Source organism: Rattus rattus, chromosome 4, assembly GCF_011064425.1.
Source record: "Rattus rattus isolate New Zealand chromosome 4, Rrattus_CSIRO_v1, whole genome shotgun sequence".
Classification (NCBI taxonomy): Eukaryota; Metazoa; Chordata; class Mammalia; order Rodentia; family Muridae; genus Rattus; species Rattus rattus.
This window is the reverse complement of record NC_046157.1, coordinates 120070445-120095852: the sequence shown is the minus strand read 5'-3', so window position 1 is coordinate 120095852 and position 25408 is coordinate 120070445. Positions and strand designations below refer to the sequence as shown.

The 25408-nt window shown below is 41.0% G+C and overlaps 1 pseudogene; it reads right to left on the bottom strand.

Moving 5' to 3' along the window:
• Positions 1–950: 950 nt before the first annotated feature.
• On the bottom strand, positions 951–25278 carry LOC116898484 (annotated as a pseudogene).
• Between the last annotated feature and the right edge of the window lie 130 nt (positions 25279–25408).

Genomic DNA, 25408 nt, shown 5'->3' with positions numbered 1-25408 from the left:
TGGGGACCCAATGGAGGTGTTAGAGAAAGAACTGAAGGAGCTGAAGAGGTTTGCAACCCCATGGGAAGAACAACAATATCAACCAATCACATGCCCCCCCCCAGTGCTCCTGGGGACTAAGCAACCAACCAAAGAGTACATATGGAGAGACCCATGGCTCCCACGGCATATGTAACAGAGAATGGCATTGTCTGGCATCAATAGGAGGAGAGGGCCTTGGTCCAGAGAAGGCTCGTTTCCCCAGTGTAAGGGAAGGCTAGGGTGTTGAGGTGAGAGTGGGTGGGTTGGAATGGGAGCTTCTTCATAGAAGCAGGGAGAACAGGGAGAAGGTATGGGAGAGGGGGAAAAGGTGATAATATTTGAAATGTGAATACATAGAATATGCAATACAAAATTAAATTATGGCCATCCTTGTAACAACAAGCTTGAAATTAGGTAACTTACCCATAAAGTCAAAGTCAGAGGAAAAAGTCAGTTTCCACTCTTGAGTTCTGTATCCACAAAATTAGGGCTACATACTTTTCTTTTAGTTAGTATAACAGGATAAAGAGGGGGAACCCCTGAAGTGGGTTAAGAAGTAAGATACACTCATTTGAAAGGGATTATTTTTCATATGCTTTAGGATGCAAATGATAAAATAAAAGTTTACAGATCCCAGAGAAATCTCCAGTTCCCACACCTCAGAAACGTATTGTCTGGACTGAGTCCAGATCCTTAGTTCTTTGCTCTAGCCACCTGTTTCTTTGGTATTATCAAAAAACAAGATTCCGTTCCTGGGTGTTGGGGAAGAGGGAGAAGAGGCCACGGGCTTGCTCCAAGTACTGAATGAAGCATTTAAAATGTTTTCCTTTTAAAGTATTTTAAAATAAATCAAATTCTATCCTGTGCTGTACACAGCCCTTTTGACTTCCTGACATTGATTTGAGGAAGGAAGAGAAGGGGTGTCATCGTTAGGAGGGCCACCTCACTTTCTTCTACCGTTTATGTTTGGCTTCTTTCTTGGGTACTGAACTGTTGAGCCTTGAAGTTGAAGTGGTTCCAGGGCCAGGGTGAGGTGAGGCAAAGAAGGTCCCACTGGACATCGGCCCGGGAGGTACTTGAAAGATCTGGCTCAAGAAATCCTGCAGCTCAGCAGGAGGAGACTCTGGAGTGACCCTAGGCCAATCACTGGTGCCCGGTACCCAAGAAACAAATGAGATGTGGTAAGGAATCCTGTGAGTATCTGGACTGACATCCAGGCCACTCTGTGATGTCATACACCGTTCAGTCGATCAGTGCAAAACAGGAGATCTTGAGGCCCAACATCCTTGACTCTGCCCAGAAGACTCCTTCCTCAGCAGGACGAAGCCTGCTACAGTCAGCACAGTATCTGGCACTCTTGGGTTCCCAGTCCTTTTCAAGCCCCTATTCTTTCCTTGGCATCTACTGCATATCATAGTATTCATTGCCTTCTTGAGGTCATCTTGTAGCTTCGACAGAAACTCATTCACTAACCGGCTGAGCTCACTCTCTGCCATTCATTTTATCTCACATTCCTTCTGCCTCTCTGGGTTGCTGACAATGTCCCAAGCTGCCCGCAAAGCTTTGAAGGCCTCCTCAGCCTTGGGATTGTGAATTTTATCAGGATGGATCATTACCACTAGTTGCCTATAGGCCTTCTTCAGTTCAATATCGGACGCTGTAGCTTCAACCCCTAGCACATGAAAAGGGTTTAGTTCATCCTCAGGAAACCCAGCCATAATCAAGAGTCGGGCTACTTCTCTTCAGGCTGGCAGTATCGCCCGCTAGCTACAGGCGCATTGCTCTGTTTCTTAGTCCTCTGCATGACTCAGAGCAGCTCCAGCCAGCCCCGCTGAATTAATCTCACCAGCTGCTGCCATGGCCTGCTACCTTTCAACAGCGTCAAGCAATGATGCAAGGGTGGAGAATCCAGTCACAAGAACAGCCAAGTGGACTTATCGCTCTAGCCAAACCAGTCACCCAGTCCCACCAAAACCTCCAGCCCAATTGTAGACAGTCCAAAAAGAGGGCTAGAGCCAGGAGGAAAAGAGCACCCACTACTCTAAGCGAATGGGTAAACCACCCTGCCGCACAGAAGCTCTGTCAGATAGTCTTATAAAAGATATTCATGTAAAAGGAATTACACATTCTAGCTCCCCTGTATAAAAGACACAAAATCCTGGTATTTTATTTACAAACTGTAAGTCTAGATAGGGCAGCCTTTGGAGCTATTCCTCTTACATCACAGCCATATGTCCCTTGTCACTTGTGTTTCTCCTGTGCTCACAGTCCACTGACTCTTTTTTTTTTTTTTTTTTTTTTTTTTGGTTCTTACGGCTGCTTCCTCCTCTCTTCGTCCTTTCTCCTTTCCCCCTCTCTACCTGCAACCCTCAGCCATGTAACTGAAAACCTGCCTACCTCTATCTACTGCCCAATCACAGGTTTTAGCCTTTTATTGACAAATTAACTGGGGGGGGAGGTTCACACCACACACACACACACACACACACACACACACAGGCTGGTATAAATGAGGACCCACTAGTCTTGGAGCAACTAGATCTTGGGGTATAGAATTTGAATACAAGCAGCATCAGATCAATCCCTATTCCACCTTTTTGCCTAAATAAAAAAGGCTCTTTCTCTTATAATACTAAGAGTCTACAATATGAACAATTTTGAAAACTATTAGGTAAAAGTTATATTTAAAAAGTCCAGTCTGTTTGTATTTGGCAATCTTTGGATAAAATATCCTATCATCCACCTATCTTGGTAAGTTTAGAGTTTTGTATCTAAATCATTTTCTCATTACCATCTTAAGCATTTAAATCCTCTAACTTTTGTAATTTGCTATTACCAACCTTAAAACATCCATTTATGACTTAAACCTTCATCTTCTGCCTGGCCTCAGGCCTGAAGCAATGGAACCAGCTGGCCAATGCCTGAAACCATAACTCTATAGAAGTTGATCCTTTTGTTTCTCTCGGGTGTTTATTACACTGACAAAGGCTAAGACAAAAGCAAAATGTCATTTGTTAAAGAACCCCAAATTTCCTTATGATTTGAAAAGTGCCTTCATTATTACTAAAATTTCTATTACCACTTGTTTCTGTTTATAGATTTTTATTTAAATGAAAACACTGATTTGTTTTAAAGTGTTATTTCAAATTTATAGTGATGCTAAATTATATTTCTCATATCTGCTTATGTATCTAAAAGAGAAAGAAATAAAATAAAAGAAGTATAGGTGCTTGGATCAGACCTCATCTACTGGTCCAATCAATCTGGGGTATAAGCCCCCTTCCTACATCTGGCAATGCTGGTCTATTTCCTGGATTAGGCAACACAGGCCTGTCCTCTACAGCCATTTACCCAGAATTTGGTTATTACCAAAATACTTACATGGCTACTTTTCCCACTGCGAATCCCCAGAGGCCTTTAGATCAGAAATGTCCTCATTCAGGGTAAAATTTGAAGGCACAAAGGCCTCTCATGAAGTCAGAACACAGAGTTTAAATTCATCTATTTTAAATAATTTTTATTTGTTTTAGTTTGCGTTTGAGTGGTTTGCCTGCATGTATGTATGTGCACCATGTGTGTATAGTACCTACAGAAGTCAGAGAGAGGTTTATTGATGGTTGTGATACACCATGAGGAATCTGGGACCAAAACCCAGGTCTGTGAAAGAGCAAAAAGTCCTGTTAACTGCTGAACCATCTCTTGAACCCAGAATTATCTGTTTGTTTTTTACTTCCAAATTTATAAAAGTCAACCCCTTCCTCAGACCACCATGGAAGATGGCAGTTTCTCTTGTCTAAGCTATTGGCTTTACAGAAAGCTGGGAATATAGAAGCAAAAAAGCAATGAAAGTCCAAGTTAATACCAAGTACAGACAGTTATTCCTAATGTGGTGTTTTAGACCCAGAATGTGCTGCTTTGGTTACATTCCCCACTGTGTCTCGAACTGCTTTCCACGACAAGGAGACACAGAGAGGCAAGAGAGTGGCCTACGCTATCTAGGGGATCAGTTCTCATGTTGGCTTTCCCTAGAAGAGTCATGCACTTCCTATGACCCAGAACAGGATATGGATGAGTCTAAGGAATTTGTATTTTTTGTTTGTTTTTGTTTTTAAGGCACGTTTTCTCTGAGAAGACCTGTATGCCTTGTAACTCACTCTACAGACCAAGTGGTCTTTAACTCAGAGATTTGCCTGTCTCTGCCTCTGCCTCCTGAGTGCTGGGATGAAAGGTATGCCCTTCCACCTACTAGCTGGTATTTGTATTGTCACCGCCACTGCCACTTATCAAACTCTTAAGTGAGTTTTTGGCCAGGAAGAAAACAGAAGCAAAGTAACAGAAGCCATGCTTACCAGGACAGGTAAGCCAAGCAGCAGACAGGCAAACTCACCATCAATGCTTCAAGATAGATCTCAGCTTGGACCTCCAGAAACAAGGAAGGAACCGAAGCAGCTCCACATGGTTACCATTAGCTTCCTGGGAAGTCCTTTAAGCTTAAAGAATTCTAGCTGAGACCCAACCAGGAGTTGTGACTTTAATGCCGACACAATAAACATGTTTTACTATAGGCAAGGAAAGATACGAAAGGCATTGGAATGAAAGTGTAGCTTCCCACAGGAGAGCTCTCTGGTTTCCATCCCAAATCAGGGCCCATGGAGCTGGAGATGAGGCTGAGTGGTTAAGAGCAATCATTGCTCTTACAAAGGGTAATGATTCAGTTCTTAGCTCTCACACAGTGGCTCACAATCACCTGTAATCCATTTCCAGGGGACCCCAAACCCTCTTTCACCTTCTACTGGCACAGCACACGTGTGGTGCCCATACATACACTCAAGCATACACATATACATATAAAATTAAATAAGTAAACAAGCCATAATGTTTTCCTTTGATGCAGAATTCTGTTCTGAAACAGAAGACAAGATCAAAAAGGGACGATGCTGTTCCCAAAATTTATCTGTAGTTCTGATACAATCTCTAAATACCTTTAAAATTTCTGACATCTTCCTTTAACCTAGGTGTATCTTTAGAACTATTATTTTCTCTACCTTAGCAATTTTACCACTTTAGTTTCTTTCAAATTCCAAGTAACCATGCTGCCCATTTGGGATTTTTTTAAAAAGAAAATTAGTTAAGCATGCAAAGTAAAACAATTTGGAGACAGTAAATATTACTTATTGAGAAACATGCAAAGTGAACTTATCACTACTTACATTCCTTTCCTCCCATATATTGCTAAGTTGAATTAACACACTAATCAAATATAGAAACACTTGACAACAAATATTCACCACCCTATACATGTCCCCCTTCCTTAGATCAGTGTTTGGGGAGGAGAAAGAAAGGACCCCCACCAAGATTAACAACCCCAAATACCTTCAGAATTCTGAAAGCCAATGAAAACCGAACTGATTGTCAAAAACCAAGATGCTTTCAAAGCCAATAAACAAGAAATGCAAATGTGCAAAATTGAAAACAAGCCTGAAACAAAAAGTTATTTAACAAATGATGGGTCCAAAACAGTCAAAGAACTCAACACAGTTTACCAGAGAGATAATGCCAGGTGGCTCTTTCTCACTGGGTCTGTGCTAGGACTCTACATGGAGTGTTATAATTGTCAATGTAAAAAACAAAACAAAACAAAAATTCCTGACCTCACAGAGGATAAGAAATGGTGTCTTTTGAAGCCAAAAATATAAGTTACTATGTCCTGGGAACACAGATTTAGGCTACCCCCAAATCCAGGTTCTGATATGGTAAGAGTTTGATGAACTTTTTATAGTAATAGAAAAAGTAATCAATCAAGACACTTTCCAAATACATTGCAATATTAAGTAGACAGGTAACTGCAAAGCAGAAAGCATCCGCTAAAAGTCTCAGATGCTGTCTGATAACATTTTTAGTCTTTTTGTTCATGGAAATTAGCGTTTTCTTAATGCATCCGCAAAGGTTTTATCTGATAGTCACAGAGTATTTGGTCAGAAACACAGGTGAGCAAGGAATGACTGTGTATGGAGCTAAAAGTAACCAAAGTTAGATTCTGGATCGGCAACAGCCCACCCTCCATGCCACTGATGTTCTGCCTCACGGAAGTTTACTTGAAGTGATTCTCTCCAGAAACTTTTTTCATGTTAACAATGCTCTGTTTTTCCAATTGTTTAAATCAACTTATGTCTTTTATCTCTACTTAAGAGTTTTAAATAACCATACTTACAAGATAAAGATGAGACAGTCTGTACTTTAGTCATTTCTATAGAATATTATGTTAAATGGTCTAGCTGATAGTATATGATCAGAAAAAGAAATGAAAGACATTCTGACTGGAAAAGAAGAAACAAAACACTATTGAAAGACATAATTTCATAAAAGAGAATCCAATGAAATCTGCTTTTAAAAGCTACTTGAAAAGATGTTAAATATTACATATAATAAATAAATTTATATGTGTATATTATGATGAATAACCAGAAATTTACCCATGATAAAGGAAATTGTAAGAATTATCTGGGCAAAGAAATGCAAGAATTTTTCAGTGGAGGGTAGGGGGAAAATAGCTTTTTATAGAACAGGCAGCAAGTTCAAATTTTCACCTATGAAATAGTGAAACGGAGAGACTAGGAAAAGATGCCCCATAAGTAAGATGTGTCAGTAAGAATGAGTCTAAAACAATTTAAGATGGGTCGTACGAAAAGCATTTATGAAAGATCAAAGATCCATCTTCTCTAGTTGTACTAGAAAATCAAAAATCAGAGATGCCGTATTTGGGTCCTAGTCCATTCCTAGTCTGTCTACTAATGTAGAAGCTTTTAAATGGTTAGAATAACTGGACATTACAGCTACAGGTGACATATATGGGGGCAGGTTAGTAATGCAGATCTCCTTAGTCAAATGCACATTTAATCACATTCATTCTCTCAAGGGAAAGGAGTGTGCGGTTTTCATTCTCTGTCCTGATTACACTGCAATTCTAAAGAGACTCTTAAAAATAACCAATGGAAGGGGAAGCCCTTGGTCCTGGCAAAGTTATACCCCCAGTGTAGGGGATTGTGTGTTGGAGGGTGGTAAGGGAGGTGGGTGGGGAGGGGAACCTGATAGAAGGGGAGGAGGGGTTAGGGGCTGATGGACAGAAACCGAAAGGGAATAACATTTGAAATGTAAAAAAAATAGCCAATTTAAAAAAAAAATGGAAAAAAATAATTAAAAAAAATAAGGGTCCTGTTTTCCATTCGTGTACGATTGTGTATTTCTGATCTCGTTGTCTATGTATTAAGGTATGCTGCAATCCTTTCCTTTACGAAGAGCCACTATGTTTTTATTTCAACATCTAGAGTGACTCATATGTGAGTAATGGAAAGATGATCCTCTGTGAGAGCTGCTGCTGATGCCACCATTATTTCTGTGCCAGGCAAAGAACCAAGCCTGTAACCAATCGGCTGATCTTTTTACATGTACAAAGCATTTAAGCTGCCCTGCAGATCAGTGTTTCAGCTTGCACTGAGTTTATGATTGAATTTTGAATGCTACTCAGGGCTTTCTACTAACATTGTGAGAAAGAATCCACAGAATATTGACCTGCAAGTTTTTTTTTTCCTTGTGGTAAAGATCTCATAACTAAAATGTGAAACCTTGATTTTTGTTGACAATTCATTTTTGTTGAATCTGAAACTTGACAAATGGATTTTTAAAGTATAAGTTTTAGGTCACAGTATAATTGTGTAATATATCCTTTCACGGCTGTCTGCCAGTACCTTGAACCACAGGGGCACACTGTTAAAATCAGTCTACATTGACATCATTAAGGATTTAAGGACTAGAGTCTCTGGTGCACACTGCAGCTCACTCTCAATGCTGCAAACCCTGTGGGTTGGATAAACGTTATGGCATGTATTCACTGTAGCAGTACTACAGAGTAATTATACTGTCCTAAAGGTCCCCTGTGCTGTCTTCCATTCCCTACTTCAACGCACTTAGCAACCAGTAGTCCTTTTGTTATCTCTGTTGTTTTGTCTTTCCAGACAACTTGATATGGTTCAAATGTAAAGTGTTTACCCTAAAGATTCATGTGTTGAAAGCTTTGTATCCAGTATTGAGTAGTTGGTAATGAACCTGTTGACCTGCAGATTAACCCATTGACAAGTTCATAACTAGATGGGTGTGTTGGTTACTTTTATACCGTGACAACAAAAAGCCTGACAGAAGCTCTCCAGGGAGGAAGGATTTATTTTGGTTCTCAGTTTCAGGTACTACCAGACCATCAAAATGGGGAAGCATTCGGCAAGAGCTTTTAGAGACTTGTTTTTTTTTTTTCCATATTTTATTAAGTCTGTTAAATCACAAGTAGAAAGATAAACATAGCTTAAAATTTGAAAATATATTACTTCAAATCTTCAAAGGAACCATATTAAATATAATGCATTATAAAAATAAACTGGCATACATAACTGAGCTAATAATCGACAGTGGAAATCTGAGGGTAAATGATCAACTCAAATCATTTAGTTTTAGACCTGAAAGAAGGTGTTAAAAGAGTTGGTAGAAGGGAAAATGCCATGAGAATTACACCAAATAATACAGTCTTCACATATTTTCAGAATTTAGTTATAATAAGACTGTTTATATAAATATGTGGCTTTTACTTAATCATTCCATATAACTGAGTCATTCATAATATTTTTTGAGAGCCGAGGATAGATCTTCACATGGCTTCCAAAGAACTCCTTTTGTTCTTTAGAAGTCCCCAAAGGCAGAGAAGCATCTTTTATTGAACGCTCCCCAACATTTAGGTTTTTATTACACATGAGTAAATGTGAAGATAAAATTCTATATAAGCATTAAAATACTAGACACTGAGACTCAACATATTTTTATGAGAGGGGACTCTGTGATCAGCGCTTCTGAATCCAGGCAGTTTGAACATAAGAATGGTGATTACAAATCACAGACTTCAGGTCTGAAAGGCAGGAAGGAATGCATAGGCATCTTTTGTCAATGTTTCTTTCAAAGTCTTTACTAGAAATGTTTGAAAACTGAGTTTACTTCTGGTTCCTGCTTGCACCTGGAGCTGACCACTCCCACAGGTCTCTGGACCCATATCCCATGGCGGAGACAGCTGGACTCTCAGAAGTGCAGAGAATCCTGAGAGCTCAGGGGATACCGTCAATTCTGTTCACATTCCTGGACCAAGAGGAACCTGCGTAGTGCCCTCTGGATACAGGAACAAAGAAGTAATCAGCAGCTGGAACCTTCTGGTATCTGCCTAGGCCCAGATCTGAAACGATCCCACAGCTCTTTGTACTCAAATCCCATGGGGCAAAGAGCTGGACTTAGAGAAGTGTAGACAACCCTGAGAGCTCAGAGGAGAAAACTGCTGCTGCCAACATTCCCGAACCAAGAGGAACCCACCTAGTGCCCTCTGTGCCCTCTGGGCACAGGAACCTAGAAGCAGCCAGGGGCAGGACCCTTCAGGTTCTGCCTGAGCCCAGAGCTGAAAGTCAGTCACCTGGAGCACTGACACACCTGAGAGAAGAGGTAGGAACAACTCTTCTGCCCCAGGAGATGCACCTGGAGGCTTCAGGACAAACAAACCCAGGAGCACATCTTGGTTCCCAGATCTGACTGAAAGAAAAGAGGTCTACAGGAGTGCTGACACACAGGCTTATAGGAGGGTCAACCCACTGTCAGAGACAGTAAGACAAGCTAACACCAGAGACAACCTGATGGCAAGAGGCAAGCCAGGAACCTAAGCAACAGAAACCAAGACTACTTGGCATCATCAGAGCCCAGTTCTCCCACCAAAGCAAATACTGGATGTCCAAACACACCGGAAAAGCAAGATCTGGATTTAAAATCACATCTCATGATGATGATAGAGAACTTTAAGAATGATATAAATAACTCCCTTAAAGAAATATAGGACACCACAAGTAAACAATTAGAAGCCCTTAAAGAGGAAACACAAAAATTCCTTAAAGAATTACAGGAAAACACAGCCCAACAGATGAAGGAATTGAACAAAACTGTCCAGGATTTAAAACTGAAAATAGAAACAATAAAGAAAGCACAAAGGGAGACAACTCTGGAGATAGAAAACCTAGGGAAGAGATCAGGAGTCATAGATGCAAGCATCACCAACCAAGAGATCAACACTTTGGTCATCCTTCTTCTGGAGCTTCATGTGATCTGTTGATTGTATCTTGGGTAATCTGAACTTTTGGATTAATATCCACTTATCAGTGAATGCATACAATGTGGGTTTTTTGTAACTGGGTTACCTCACTCAGGATGACATTTTCTAGTTGCATCCATTTGCCTATGAATTTCATGAAGTCATTGTTTTTTATAGTTGAGTAGTACTCCATTGTGTAGATGTACCACATTTTCTGTATCCATCCCTCTGTTGAAGGGCATCTGGCTTTTTCCACCTTCTGGCTATTACAAATAATGTTGCTGTGAACATAGTGGAGTGTGTGTCCTTGTATGTTGGAGAATGATTTGGGTATATGCTCAGGAGTGGTATAGCTAGGTCCTCAGGTACTACTATATCCAATTTTCTGAGAAACCTCCAGACTGATTTCCAGAGTGGTTGTACTAGTTTGCAATCCCACCAACAATGGAGGAGTGTTCCTCTTTCTCCACACCCTCGTTAGCATCTAGTGTCACCTGAGTTTTTGTTCTTAGCCATTCTGACTGGTGTGAGGTGGAATCTCAGGGTTGTTTTGATTTGCATTTCCCTGATGACTAAGGATGTTGAACATTTCTTTAGGTACTTCTCAGCCATTTGATATTCCTCAGCTGAGAATTCTTTGTTTAGCTCTGTATTCCATTTTTTAATAGTGTTATTTGACTCTTTGGAGTCTAACTTCTTGAGTCATTTGTATATATTGCATATTAGCTCTCAACTGGGTATAAGATTGGTGAAGATCTTTTTCCAGTCTGTTAGTTGCCATTTTGTCCTAATGATAGTGTCCTTTCCCTTACAAAAACTTTTCAGTTTTATGAGGTCCCATTTGTTGAGTCTTGATCTTAGAGCATAAGCCATTGGTGTTTTGTTCAGAAAAATTTCCCCAGTGCCCATGTGATAGAGGCTCTTCCCCACTTTTTCTTTTATTAGTTTGAGTGTATCTGGTTTGATGTGGAGGTCCTTGATCCACTTGGACTTAAGTTTTGTACAGGGTGATAAGAATGGGTCGATTTGCATTCTTCTACATGCTGACCTCCAGTTCAACCAGCACCATTTACTGAAAATGCTATCTTTTTTCCACTGGATGGTTTTAACTCCTTTGCAAAAGATTAAGTGACTATAGGTGTGTGTGTGTTCATTTCTGGGTCTTTAATTCTATTCCCTTGATCTACCAGCCTGTATACCAATACCATTCAATTTTTTATCACTGTTGCTCTGTAATATTGCTTGAGGTCAGGGATGGTGATTCCCCCAGAAGCTCTTTTATTGTGGAGGACAGTTTTCTATATCCTGGGTTTTTTGTTATTCCAAATGAATTTGCAAATTGTTCTTTCTAACTCTATGAAGAATTGAGTTGGAATTTTGATGGGGATTTCTTTGAATCTGTAGACTGCTTTGGCAAAATGGCCATTTTTACTATTAATCCTGCCAATCTGTGAGCATGGGAGATTTTTCCATCTTTTAAGATCTTCAATTTCCTTCTTCAGAGACTTGAAGTTCTTGTTAAACAGATCTTTGACTTGCTTGGTTAGAGGCATACTTAGGTATTTTATATTATTTGTGACTACTGGGAAGGGTGTTGTTTGTCTAATTTCTCAGGCTGTTTATCCTTTGAGTAAAGGAAGGCTACTAATTTGTTTGAGTTAATTTTATACCCAGCCACGTTGCTGAAGTTGTTGATCAGGCTTAGGAGTTCTCTGGTGGAACTTTTGGTGTCACTTAAGTATACTATCATATCATCTGCAAATAGTGATATTTTGACTTCTTCCTTTGGAATTTGTATCTCTTTGACCTCCTTTCGTTGTCTGATTGCTCTGGATAGGACTTCAAGTACTATATTGAATAGGTAGGGCAAGAGTGGGCAGCCTTGTCTAGTTCCTGATTTTAGTGGGATTGTTTCAAGTTTCTCTCCATTTAGTTTGATGTTGGCTACTGGTTTGCTGTATATTGCTTTTATTATGTTTAGGTATGGGCCCTGAATTCCTGATCTTCCCAGGACTTGTAACATCAAGGGTATGGAATTTTATCAAATGCTTTCTCAGCATCTAATGAAATGATCATGTGGTATTTTTCATTTTAGTTTGTTTACATAGTGGATTATTCTGATTGATTTCCATATATTGAACCATCCCAGAATCCCTGGGATGAAGCTTATTTGATCATGATGAACGATCACTTTGACGTGTTCTTGGATTTGGTTCATGAGAATTTTATCAAGTCTTTTTGCATTGATATTTCTAATGGAAATTGGTCTTTAGTTCTCTTTCTTTGTAGGGTCTTTGTGTGGTTTAGGTTATAAGAGTAATTGTGGCTTCATAGAAGGAATCAGGTGGTGCTCCTTCTGTTTCTATTTTTTGAAATAGTTTGGACAGTATTGGGATGAGGTTCTCTATGAAAGTTTGATAGAATTCTGCAGTAAACCCATCTGGTCCTGGGTTCTTTTTGGTTGGGAGACTTTTACTAACTGCTTCTATTTCTTTAGGAGTTTTGGGACTGTTTAGATGGTTTACAGTATCCTGACTTAACTTTGGTACCAGTTATCTATCTAGAAAATTGACTATTTCATCCAGATTTCCCAGTTTTGTTGAATATAGGCTTTTGTAATAGGATCTGGTGTTTATTTAATTTCCTCAGACTCTTTTGTTATGTCTCACTTTTCATTTCTGACTTCGTTAATTTGGACACTCTCTGTGCCCTCTGGTTAGTCTGACTAAGGGTTTATCTATCTTGTTGATTTTCTCCAAGAACCAGATCCTCATTTTGTTGATGTATAGTCCTTTTTGTTTCTACTTGGTTGATTTCAGCCCTGAGTTTGATTTATTTTCTGCCTTCTATTCCTCTTGGGTGTATTTGCTTCTTCTTGTTTTAGAGCTTCTTGTTCTAGTGCTGTCAAGCTGCTACTGTATGATCTCTCCAGTTTCTTTTTGGAGACACTCAGAGCTATGCATTTTTCTTTTAGCACTGCTTTTATTATGTTCCATAAGTTTCGGTATGTTGTGCCCTCATTTTCATTAAATTCTAAAAAGTCTAAAATTTTTTATTTCTTCCTTGACCAAGTTATCATTGAGCAGAGCATTGTTCAACTTTCCTGTGTATGTGGGTTTTCTGTCCTTTTTGTTGTTATTGAAGACTAGCCTTATTCGGTGGTGATTTGAGAGGATGAATGGGATTATTTCAATCTTCTTGTATCTGTTGAGGCTTGTTTTGTGACAGATTATTTTGAAGAAGGTACCATGAGGTGCTGAGAAAAAAGTATATTCTTTTGTTTGAGGATGAAATGTTCTGTAGTTAGCTGTTAAATCCATTTGGTTCATAATGTCTTTATTTTCTCTGTGTCTCTGTTCAGTGTCTGTTTCCATTTCAGAAAGTGCGGTGTTGAAGTCTCCCACTATTATTGTGTGAGGTGCAATGTGTGACTTTGAGCTTTAGTAAGTTTTCTTTTATAAATGTAGTTGCCCTTGCATTTGGAGCATAGATATTCAGGATTGAGAGTTCATCTTGTTGAATTTTTCCTTTGAGGAATATGAAGTGTCTTTCCTTATCTTTTTTGATAACTTTTGGTAGAAAGTCAGTTTTATTCGATATTAGAATGGCTACTCCATCTTGTTTCTTGGGATCATTTGCTTGGAAAATTGTTTTGTAGCCTTTTACTCTGAGGTAGTGTCTGTCTTTGTCACACTTTGAAGTGTGTTTCTTGTATGCAGCAAAATGCTGGGTCCTCCTTACATATCCAGTGTGTTAGTCTATGTGTTTTTATTGGGGAATCGAGGACATTGATATTAAGAGATATTAAGAAATAGTGATTGTTTATTCTTATTTTTGTTGTTAGAGGTAGAATTATGTTTGTGTGGCTCTCTTCTTTTGAGTTTGTTGCAAGAAGATTACTTTCTTGCTTTTTATAGGGTGTAGTTTCCCTCCTTGTGTTGGAGTTTTTCACCTATTATCCTTTGTAGGGCTGGATTTATGACAAGATATTAAGTAAATTTGGTTTTGTCATGGAATATCTTGCTTTCTACATCTGTTAATTGAGAGTTTTGCTGGATATTGTATACTGGGCTGGCATTTGTGTTCTCTTAGGGTCTGTATAGCATCTGCCCAGGATCTTCTGGCTTTCATAGTCTCTAGTGAGATGTCTGTTGTAATTGTGATAGGTCTGCCTTTATATGTTACTTGATGTTTTTTCCTAACTGCTTTCAATATTCTTTGTTTTGTACATTTGTGTGTTTTGGTGTTTTGACTATTGTGTGATGGGAGGAAAGTCTTTTCTGGTCCAGCCTATTTGGAGTTCTGTAGGCTTCTTCTATGTGTATGGGAACTTCTTTCTTTAGGTTAGGGAAGATTTCTTCTATAATTTTTTGGAAGATATTTACTGGCCCTTTAAATTGGGAGTCTTCACTCTCTTCTATACCTATTATCCTTAGGTTTGATCTTCTCATTGTTTCCTGGATTTCCTGGATATTTTGGATTAGAAGCTTTTAATATTTTATGTTATCTTTGATGGTTGGGTCAAGGTTTTCTATTGTATCTTCTGTCCCTGAGATTCTCTCTTCTATCTCCTGTATTCTGTTTTTGATGCTTGTGTCTATGAATCTTGCTCTCTTCTTAGGTTTTCAATCTTCAGGTTGTCTCACTTTGTGATTTCTTCATTGTTTCCATTTCCATTTTTAGATCCTGGATGGTTTTATTCAATTCCTTCACCTGTTTGGTTGTGTTTTCCTGTAATTCTTTAAGGAATTTTTGTGTTTCCTCTTTAAGGGCTTCTAATTGTTTACTTGTGGTGTCCTATATTTCTTTAAGGGAGTTATTTATATCATTCTTAAAGTTCTCTATCATCATCATGAGATGTGATTTTAAATCCAGATCTTGCTTTTCTGGTGTGTTTGGATATCCAGTATTTGCTTTGGTGGGAGAACTGGGCTCTGATGATGCCAAGTAGTCTTGGTTTCTGTTTTTAGGTTCCTGCACTTGCCTCTTGCCATCTGGTTATCTCTGGTATTAGCTGGTCTTTCTGTCTCTGACAGTAGCTTGACCTTCCTGTAAGCCTGTGTGCCAGCACTCTTGGAGACCAGCTTTCTACCAGCAGAATCTGTGTCACGGTGTCAGCTCAGGAGCAGGCAGAAACTGGAAGGATCCTGTTCCAGACTGCTCCTCAGTTCCTCTGTCCAGAGGGCTCCATGTGGGTCCCTCTTGGCCCAGGAATGTGAGCAGAAGTGGTCCTCTCACCTGTTCTCTCATGTTTGTCTGCACTTCTGAGAGTCCAGCTCTCCCCCACGGAATCTGGGTACAGAGAGATGTGGGACCAGGTCAGCTCCAGGCACAGGCAGAAACCAAAGGATCCTGCCCCAAACTGCTCCCAGGTTCCTGTGTCGTGAGAGCTCCAGGTGGTCCCTCACAGCATTAGTGGTGGTCTTACCTCTGCTTTCAGGTGAGTCAGTGCTCCTGGAGACTGGCTTTCAGCTCTAGGTGCAGGAAGAGACTGAAAGAATCCTGTCCCTGACTGCTCCTAGGTCCCTGTGTCCAGGGGGCTCCAGGCAGGTTCCTCCTGGTCCAGGAATGTGAGCAGAAGTGGTGATCTCCACTGCGCTCTCAGGATTGTCTGCACTTCTGAGAGTCCAGCTCTCTCCCCTACTGGATCGGGGTATAAAGAACTACAGACTTATTATAGCTTGGAGGATCATGAAGAATTAACACCCTCAAGACACATTACCTCAAGCTAGCTACTATCTAGGCACTGTAAGCTGAGATCACCAAATGTTCGACACAGGAGGTTATGGAGATTTATATACTTACAATAAGAGTACTTGGAGCATGTTTCTTTTTAGGGTATAATATGTCTTGACCCTAGAACCTTCCACCATCTCTCTGCTTTCTGATCTCCCTAAGAAATGTCAAGTAGTTACTTTTCTCATGGCTGTAACAAAACAGCTAACCAAAGCAAGTTATCAGAAGGCAGGGTTTCTTTTTGGCTCACGGATCAAGGGCAGAGATGTTGGCAGAGAAACCATGGAGGCAGAAGCTTGAGATGGCTGGACACACTGCATCTGTAGCCAGGAAGCAAACAGAGATGAATTCTGACGATCAGCTTGCTTCATTTTTATTCAGTTCAGGATCATTCCATGCACTGGTGTCATTCACACTGAGGGTCAGGTTATGGATACTTTTTACCTCATTTCACTCAATCTAGAACCTTCCTTCTGAAGTTTTTCTCCTAGGTTGGTTCTAAATCCTTGCAAGTTGATAATCAAGAGTGATCAGCAGAGCAGACATGCTCCTCTACATATTGTTTTAGATGCAAGATAACTGAGTCCTCTTGTGAAGCTGGAGTTCCATTGGCTGAGCAACTTGGAAATATGCAGAATCTGCTCCTGGCATAGCCCCGTTCAACAGGGCCTCTGGAGATTAATTTTGATGTGCATTTCATGAAGTTCTTCAGAAGTTGAGTTCTGATTGCCTGTAGTAATAAGCAACTGGAAATCCATCCATATACTGAAATTACCTTTGTATTTCTCTCCCTGGTCCTAAAGACCATTTCTAACTAATCCTCAAGAGAAGCACAGGTTAGTACAGCAAAGAAAAGAAAAATACCCAAAATGCAACCACCCAGATGTCATGAGTATTAACACTTGGATTATCATTTATTTATACATGGGATCACACCGCAAATAATCTGCATAACTAGATTTTATTATTATCATTATCATCATAATTTTTATTTCTTTGGACTACTTATTAATTTCTTCCTTGTTCCTACCTAATTTCTTCTTCATCAATTCCCACTAATATTCCACTAATATCTGTTCCCACTAATGTCTTCTGAGTTTATGCTCACATAGTCACAGTGACAAGACCATTCACACAACCACACACATATGAATCATAAGCCAGTTTACTCTGGAATCAAGTGAAATAATAATTATTGTGCTCATATATTCCCATAATTTTTTGTGTTAACCATATAGGATGATGGCAAAACTAACTGTGTGGGGCAGCTTTCTTCATGAGGCAGCTCAGCTTGATGGAAAGATTCCATCAACTCTCTACCCAGGTTTATGCTTCATCTAGAGCTGAAAAGAAAAACAAGAGATTGGCCCAGATGTGTTTCCTTTCATAACACTTTGAAGTTGATATACTTAAGGCATTATGTCTCTGATAGAAGGAGAGAGATCCTTAGAGACTGGCTTGTCTGAGATTACAAAGTCAGAGTGTGGGAGGCAAAGTTTCCAAGGGACAGAAGCTTTATCAGTTTCTAAAGGCAGGACTGGTGCTTGATTAAAATTAAGCATACTTCTCCAAGAACTGACAGTGTAATCTCACAGAACTGCCTCTTGAACTATTTACTGTAGAAGGGGTGCGGGGAGAATGGAAAGCATGTCATAGCATTGAACACTTCAGGATAGTTCCTCCAGATAAACACCTTCTTTCATATTAAAATTGATTTCATATATATATATATATATATATATATATATATATATATATAAACCGTGTGTGTATGCACACTCAGGTGCATGCATGAACACATAAGTGTGTGTGTCAGAATATGTGAGAGTCAGAAGACAACTTTCAGAGTGAGTACTTTGGGTTTCAGGGATCAAGTTCATCTTCAGGATGTACTTGTGGCTGCTGAGCCATCTTGCTAGTCATTGAAAAGTTTTTTTCTGTCAGAATTTCTCATCCAAACCTGTTTCTCAATAATGGTATCCTTCTTGTAATTAATTCTCAGGCTTATAATTCAGTCCCAGGGCATTTTGGCTAGTATGGTAACATGCAACCTGGTGATTGCCAGTTGTGATTTATACACAACTAAAGTTGTCTTACTATTACAGTCATAACAAAGCATGGAAGCATGTTTTAAGAACTAGGGCAACCCATGATCATGGATCAGAAGAATTCACATTGTGAAAATACCCATCCTACCAAAAACAATGCACAGATCTGAAGCAACATCAGTTAAAAATCTCAATGCTAATTTTTATAGAAATGGAAAAAATAATATTAAAACTGTATGGAAATTTAAAAAAAGACCCAGGTTAGCTAAAACAATCTTGAGCAAAGACTGTCCTTTTCTGTTGATGTGATAAAATATCTCAAAAGGTGACTGCACACAAGAGCTGCTGCAACTGCGATCCATGGAGGCCAGGCTAGACCTGGTAGCAGAAGTTGGAAGCTCATCCATGTGGGAAATGGTCAGGTTTCTCACACCAACCACCCCACTCTCAGTACTGTTTTCGGTATTAGTGGCAGATCACTCATATGGTATTAATTTTTCAGCTTCTTTACTGTGTTAATTACACTTTACAAATAAAATACTTTCATTCGAATCACAGTCTCTGTGTTTGCTTCTTGGAAAATGGAAACTCAGTAATAGCAGGGCTGCTGGATACTTGGAAGACATTGCTCATAACTGTTCCTGTGCAGACGGTGCTGTGAATGCCAACCCATCTCTATTTCATACACGTGGATGCCGAGGGGCAGGGGAGCTAGGCTACCACGCTTGCCCAGACAGCAGACGGCTTTTTGAGGATACTCACAATAATTTTACCACTCTATGGCAATTCCTATCCACCGTCTGTGTTGCGCTTTTTCATTTTGGCCCTGTTGACATCTGAGGCCACCTAATTGTTCTTGGTGCTTCCCTGTTTGTTGTGGGATTTTGATCCACATCATGGATTCCATGCACTCAATGCTAATAGCACCCTGCCAACTGATGTAAAAACTAAGTATGACTCTACACATTGTTCATTTGTCCTCTGTGGGAGGGGAGGATGGATTCCTATGAGCACCAGGGGCGACAGAGGCAGGTTAGGTCAGAAAAGCAAGTGAAAGTGAGGTTTGTGCTGAGGGAGAGACTGAAGTGAGAGCGCCTATTGGCCCTGTCTAAGGCTGTCATCCTTCAGTATCTTCTCTCTCCAGGTCCGGACCACTTGCCATTTTGTAGGGCTTCCCAGGAGCAGCTGTTCTGAGCAGCGCTTGTTAGAAAGTTCTTTCCTATTGAAGCCCTAAGCCAACTCAGGGATCTTACTTCATCAGTGTGCCCTGCAGAGTCCTAATCCTTCATGGTTCACACTCGAAATAGTGTGTCCCTGTCATCTCCCTGAGATCGCTGTGGACCCCTGGCACTCCGAGGTTCAAGAGCAAAAATAGCAACTACACCTGTCTGGAGGTCAGTGGATAATTCTTGGTTGGAAAATTCAAGCCTCCGGGCTCCTTTTCAAGCTCTAAGTAAGATTTACTGGGGATTTTAAAGCTTCTACAGATTTCTGACATAGTTTCCTATGGGACACAGTTTCCTATGGGACATAGTTTCCTATGGTCTCATGTTTAAGAAACTAAGTCATCTGAAATTCAGGAAACAGTTGTGATTTACTTCTGAAAGCACCTATAATGCATGTTGTGCCTTCATTTTCATTAAATTCTAGGTGGATGGAGAGAGGGATCTGGGTAGGAGAGTGGACAAGGAGGGGAACAGGGATAAGGATCAGGTGCCGAGAGGAGGGGTGGGAGAGGGGTGGGAGAGAGAACATATGAATGGGGGGGTATTTCTAGGACCAGCTGGAGACCTAGAATTGGAGAGGCTCCCAAGAATCTATTGGGATGATCTAAGACTCCTACCAATTGGGGATTTGGAGACTCAAGTCGCCTCCTCCTATATTCAGGTAACTCTCTCAGTGAAGGGAAGGGGACACCAATGCACCCACAAAATCTTCGATTCAAAATCTGTCATGGCTACAAGATGTGCAGGAATAAAGATGGAGCAGTGATGGGAGGAATAGCTAACCAGTGACAAGCCCAACCTGAAACCCATTCCATGGGAGAGAACCAAACCCTGACACTATTAATGATACTGTGCTTGCAGACAGGAGCCTGGCATAACTTTGTCTCCCAAGAGGCTTCATCCAGCAAATGATAGAAACAGAGGCAAAACATCAGGTGGACCTTAGGAAGTCATAGAGAAGAGTGAGGGATAAGATTGAATGAACTGGAGGTTTCAAGGAAAACCACAAGACCTAGAGAGTCAACGAACTTGGGCCCATGGGGCTTACAGAGACTGAACTACCAACCAGGGAGCATGCATGGGTTGGACCTAGGCCTTACAGATTTGTACTAGATGTGCGGCTTGGTCTTCATGTGGGTCCCTTAACAATTGAAGTGTGTGGGAGGATATTGTCTCTGACTCTGTTGCCAGCCTCTGAATTCTTGTCCTCTAGCTGGACTTCCTGGTCATACCTCAGTAGGAGAGGATGAGCTTAGCCCTGCTACAACTTGATGTCTCAGGGCAGGATTGTACCCAAACAAGGCTCCCATGTCTTTGGGGATAAGAAAAGAGGATAATAGGGGTACTGGGCGGAAAGCAAGGAGTGGGGCCTGTGATCAGGATGTAAAGTGAATGAATAAATTAATTAAAAAAGCAGCTCCAGAGACTTTCAAACAGATTATTACACAAGCCCTAAAATAAAAGACACTCTTCCATCCAGTTGTTTTTATATAGTTTTACAAAAAATAAAAATTGTAAACAATCCCTCTACTTTTTTTTTTTTTAACTTGAGTATTTCTTATATACATTTCAAGTGTTATTCCTTTCCCAAGTTTCGGGCAAACATCCTTCCTCCCCCTTCCTTATGGGTGTTCCCCTCCCCACCTCCCCCCATTGCTGCCTCCCCTGACAGTCTAGTTCACTGGGGGTTCAGTCTTAGCAGGACCCAGGGCTTCCCCTTCCACTGGTGCTCTTACTAGGATATTCATTGCTACCTATGAGGTCAGAGTCCAGGGTCAGTCCATGTATAGTCTTTGGGTAGTGGCTTAGTCCCTGGAAGCTCTGGTTGCTTGGCATCCCTCTACTTTTTAATTTTAAAATTTTATACCAAAAAAGTATACAAAAATGACAATACAGAAATAAAATACTAATTAGGTTGATCTTTTCTTATATTATGATTAAATATACTTAATTTTCCTTTTATTCTCTGTTCATGTTGAAACTTTTAGAATGAATGTTTTATTATTTATAACATATGCAGTGCAGTCAGTTTTAAAGTTTGCAAGCTAGGCAAGCACTCTACCACTGGACAACACTTCCAACCCTTTATTTTTATTTTGAAATAACATGCCCTAAATTGGCCAGGCTGGCCTCTAACTTTTGATCCTCTTTCCTTCAACCAGATTACAGTTGCGTGACACCAAATTGTGATCATGTTGATTATGTTTTCGTGGAGATGAAGGAAACTGGTAGAAGTAGGTATTAGAAACAACAGTGCAGACAGAGAACTGGCGTAATTGGGAGGAAGATAATGTCCAACTGACAGGGTTGGAAAAATAGCAGAGTACCTTATCCCCTCAAGTTACAAGAAAGAAGATCCAGCATGTGTAGAACCCTAGGAATCAGTCAAGGATCCCAAGTTCAGAGAACATGACAAAGTACAATGATGATGATGATGATAGCAGAACGAATATGAAGACTGGACAGAGAAGTAAACGTTGGTTTTTATGTGTAGTCAAATTAACCACTTTTACTCTGGATACTTCATTGCCCCATCTGCCTGCAGCTTCACTTTTCATGACCTGGATTCTATTTTAAGAATTATGAAGCTTCCTCCCCGAGACTCTCCCTGAGCGTCTCTCCATACCTTTTTCCAGGAGGAGTCTTTCTAAAGCTCTCTTCCCTCTGACCCTACTTCAAACAGCCTGCATACAGGTTTAAATCTTCAACTTTCATCCCTTCTTATGGGCAGAAGTTCTTTCTTCCTGGAAACCACTTTCTTCTATCGGTAGTGGCGCCTGTTGTTCTTGGCTCAGCATCTTGGGCAGTGGCCCAGGCAGGCATGCCTCTTGAACCACAGGAGTGTTTGCAGGTCTGTGTGAATCCCCAACCACCCAAATTATACTTCCTGTTTATTTTTAATTAAATTTCTTTTAGGTTAGTTACAAAGTTCTGGGTTTCTTTATGGGATTTTTCATACGTATGTGTTACACTTTGACCCCATTCATTCCCTCCCCAACTGACCTCCCATTTCTTTCTAGAACTGAAACTGAAATTTCCATTTAACCCTGGCCCCAGACACAGGGTACCAGTAAACAGAGCTAGTCTCTATTTAGACATTACAGATCATTGGGGGACATTCCATTTCAGGTTGCAAGTGCTCCATGTGTGCTGGATGTGGCAGGAGAGATGGGGAGGGAGAAAGGGAAGCAGGGAGGGAGGGAGGGAGGGAGGGAGGGAGGGAGGGAGAGGTTGAGATTGAGGTGTCAGTCTAGTATGTGTCTGAGAACTCTGGGTAATGCTACCATAAATAACTTGAACTCCAACTGGCTGGCTTTTGGTCATAAAGAGCTTATCATTTCAAGTGCAGACCTATATAAAAAAACACTGGGGACTTGAGGCTACACAAACTTCGATCTCTGCTTCATAAGGTAAAGACATGTTTAAACTGATAGTTTGAAAAGGTTTTGAGGGGTTTAAAGGCAATGACCAGGAGTTGCTTTGAGGAAATATTTAATTCTTTAATAGTAAATACTAATATATGTTAAAGTAATGTAAGACTCTAAAGTGATAACAGTAATTGTACTAGATTGATTTTTCAATACACAAGTTGTCTTTGGGTTAAAATTACATCAACAACAGTGGTGGGAGGGTCATTTGATTTCTCAAGAACTCTCACCTATTCCTTATCTGAAACATGCTCTCCCTCCCTTGCATGTGAAATAAAAGTGTCTTAGATTACATTAGTGGCATCCCATGGTGTCAGACAGGCACTTTATTACAGGGTTATATTGCATGCTTATTCCGTACCCTGGAGGCGGTTATACAGTATGTCCACTCCATGGCCCTGGAAGTAGTCATACTACTTCCATACATGTCCAGTCTGTTGCCCTGGAGGTGGTAACAGCAGTGGGGGACTGCATGCGTGGAGGCTTTGCTCGATTATAGCTCTCAATCCTCATGTGGTAGGTGTCACAATTAACTGCATTTTCAAAGCAGATTCTGCCTAGGAGGCCCAACATTCTAACCCAGCTTCTCATCAAGGATCGTGTCTGCACCTCACAATAATTGCGTTTTAAAGGTAGAATCATTAACTTCCCAGGTCACTGGAAGGCTGAAAAAGTAAAAGCTAAGGTAAGAAAGTGTCTGCAGGAGGAAAGATGCTCCTGTGAGGCACATGGGTGGACCACTCTTGAGAAGTTTGGTAAACTGGAGAACTGAGGCATTTACTTGAGGGCTTGAGGGCTTGAGCCGACTACACACATCACACCCGTCCACTGCAGTCCAGTGCCTTAGACACTCCCTTCACCAGGATGCCAGGGACGTGGCAGCCACATCACATCCACAGCAATCTCGTTTGACATACACAGGGACTCTGCACAGGTGGAGGTAAAAACGCTTCCTGGCTGGGGTGTCCATGGCATTCACTGCTCATTCACAGGCCCGAGTGGATTTGAGAAGATTCTGCTTTTGGCTGGGGTGCCTGCCCTCAGTAGCTGAAACAGAATGGGGCAGTAAACGCAGATGACAAAACCTACAAAAACTTGTTAGAAAGATTGAAGCTGTCAATGTACAGTGTGAACTTAATATACACTAAGAACTGGGAGTCATTTAAGAAATGGTGAAATAGGCAGCCCCGGGCAAAGTGTGCGTTGCAGCTCTATGTCCACTTACGACTCCTGCTTCTGTCACTGACCATCTTTAGTTGGGATTCTCTTCCCTGACCCTCCTTTTTTTTTTTTTTAAATTAGATATATTTCTTTACTTACATTTCAAACGTTATTCCCTTTCCAGGTTTGCTGTCCATAAGCCCCCTTTCCCACCCCATTCCCCATACAGGTATTCCCCCTACTCATTCACCTTACTGCCCCTCCTCCCATATTCCCCTGCACTGGGGGTCCAACCTTGGCAGGACCAAGGGCTTCCCCTTCCACTGGTGCCCCAACAAGGCTATTCTCTGCTACATATGCAGTTGGAGCCCTGGGTCAGTCCATGTATAGTCTTTTGGTAGTGGTTTAGTCCCTGGAAGCTCTGGTTGGTTGGCATTGTTGTTTTTATGGGGTTGCAAGCTCCTTCAGCTCTTTCAATCCTTCCTCTAACTCCCCCCAAGGGGGTCCTATTCTCAGTTCGGTGGTTTGCTGCTAGCGTTAACCTCTGTATTGGACATGCTCTGGATGTGTCTCTCAGGAGTGATCTATATCTGGTCCCTTTCAGTACGCATTTTAGCTTCATCAATCTTATCTAGTTTTGGTGGCTGTATATATATGGGTCACATGTTGGGCAGGCTCTGAATGGCTGTTCTTGAGTCGCTGCTCTAAACTTTGCTTCTGTATCCCCTCCTATGGATTTTTCCCCCTTTTAAGGAGTGGGAGCAACCGCATTTTGGTCATCCTTCTTCTTGAGCTTCCTGTGCCTGGCCCTCCTCTTAACTGTTGACTGAACATTAGCTTGGTGCAAGCCAAGTGGTCTACAACTCAGCTACCACTCTGCTTTAATTTTGAGACGTGACCTCTTATATTGCCAGGGCTGCCCTTGAACTTTTGAATCATTTGCCTGAGCCTCCTAGGTAGGTAGGATAGTGATGGGAGTTATTGTGATTTTGAAGACATCGTGTGGATACACACTCCTGCTGGTTCTGTTTCTATTTTATCTCACTAACCTTCATATGGCAGTATCTGCTTTTATACTCAGCAAATACCAAGTGCTCTGAATCTCTCAGGTCCAACAGTTGTGTGGCTTTTGTGCCTATCAGTGGTCTCTGGCCAATTCTCGTTACAAATCACTCTTCTTCTTTGTGAGTGAGGGGATTAAGGAGACTCCAAGTACTGAAAGTAGGAGCGAGATCAGTGTCCTAGCTAGAGCTCTGTTCCAACACAGTCTGAGTCTGATCTGGGTTTCTTATCCATGGTTCATTAAACCGCAATCCACAAGTGTCCCCAGTGGCACCCAATGTTGGACAGGCTTTCTTCACTGAAATTGTCTTCCGGAAGTTACTTGAAATAACTGTCCAGAACTTAACGGTGAGCTCCACAGTCCTAGACCGTGACAAGGAACTGCAGCACATGCTCCCAGGTGCACCTCTCTGGACTGCATTCTTCTTGATCATAGGGGCTGCATCTCTGTCAAGCCAGCTCCTTGGGTGCCTGCCTTAATGACCCCAAGGAAGCTCCGATGAGCAGAGGTTTTGCTTGTTTTTGCCTCAGCAAACGATGAAGTGGTAAGCGGTACTCCTGGGA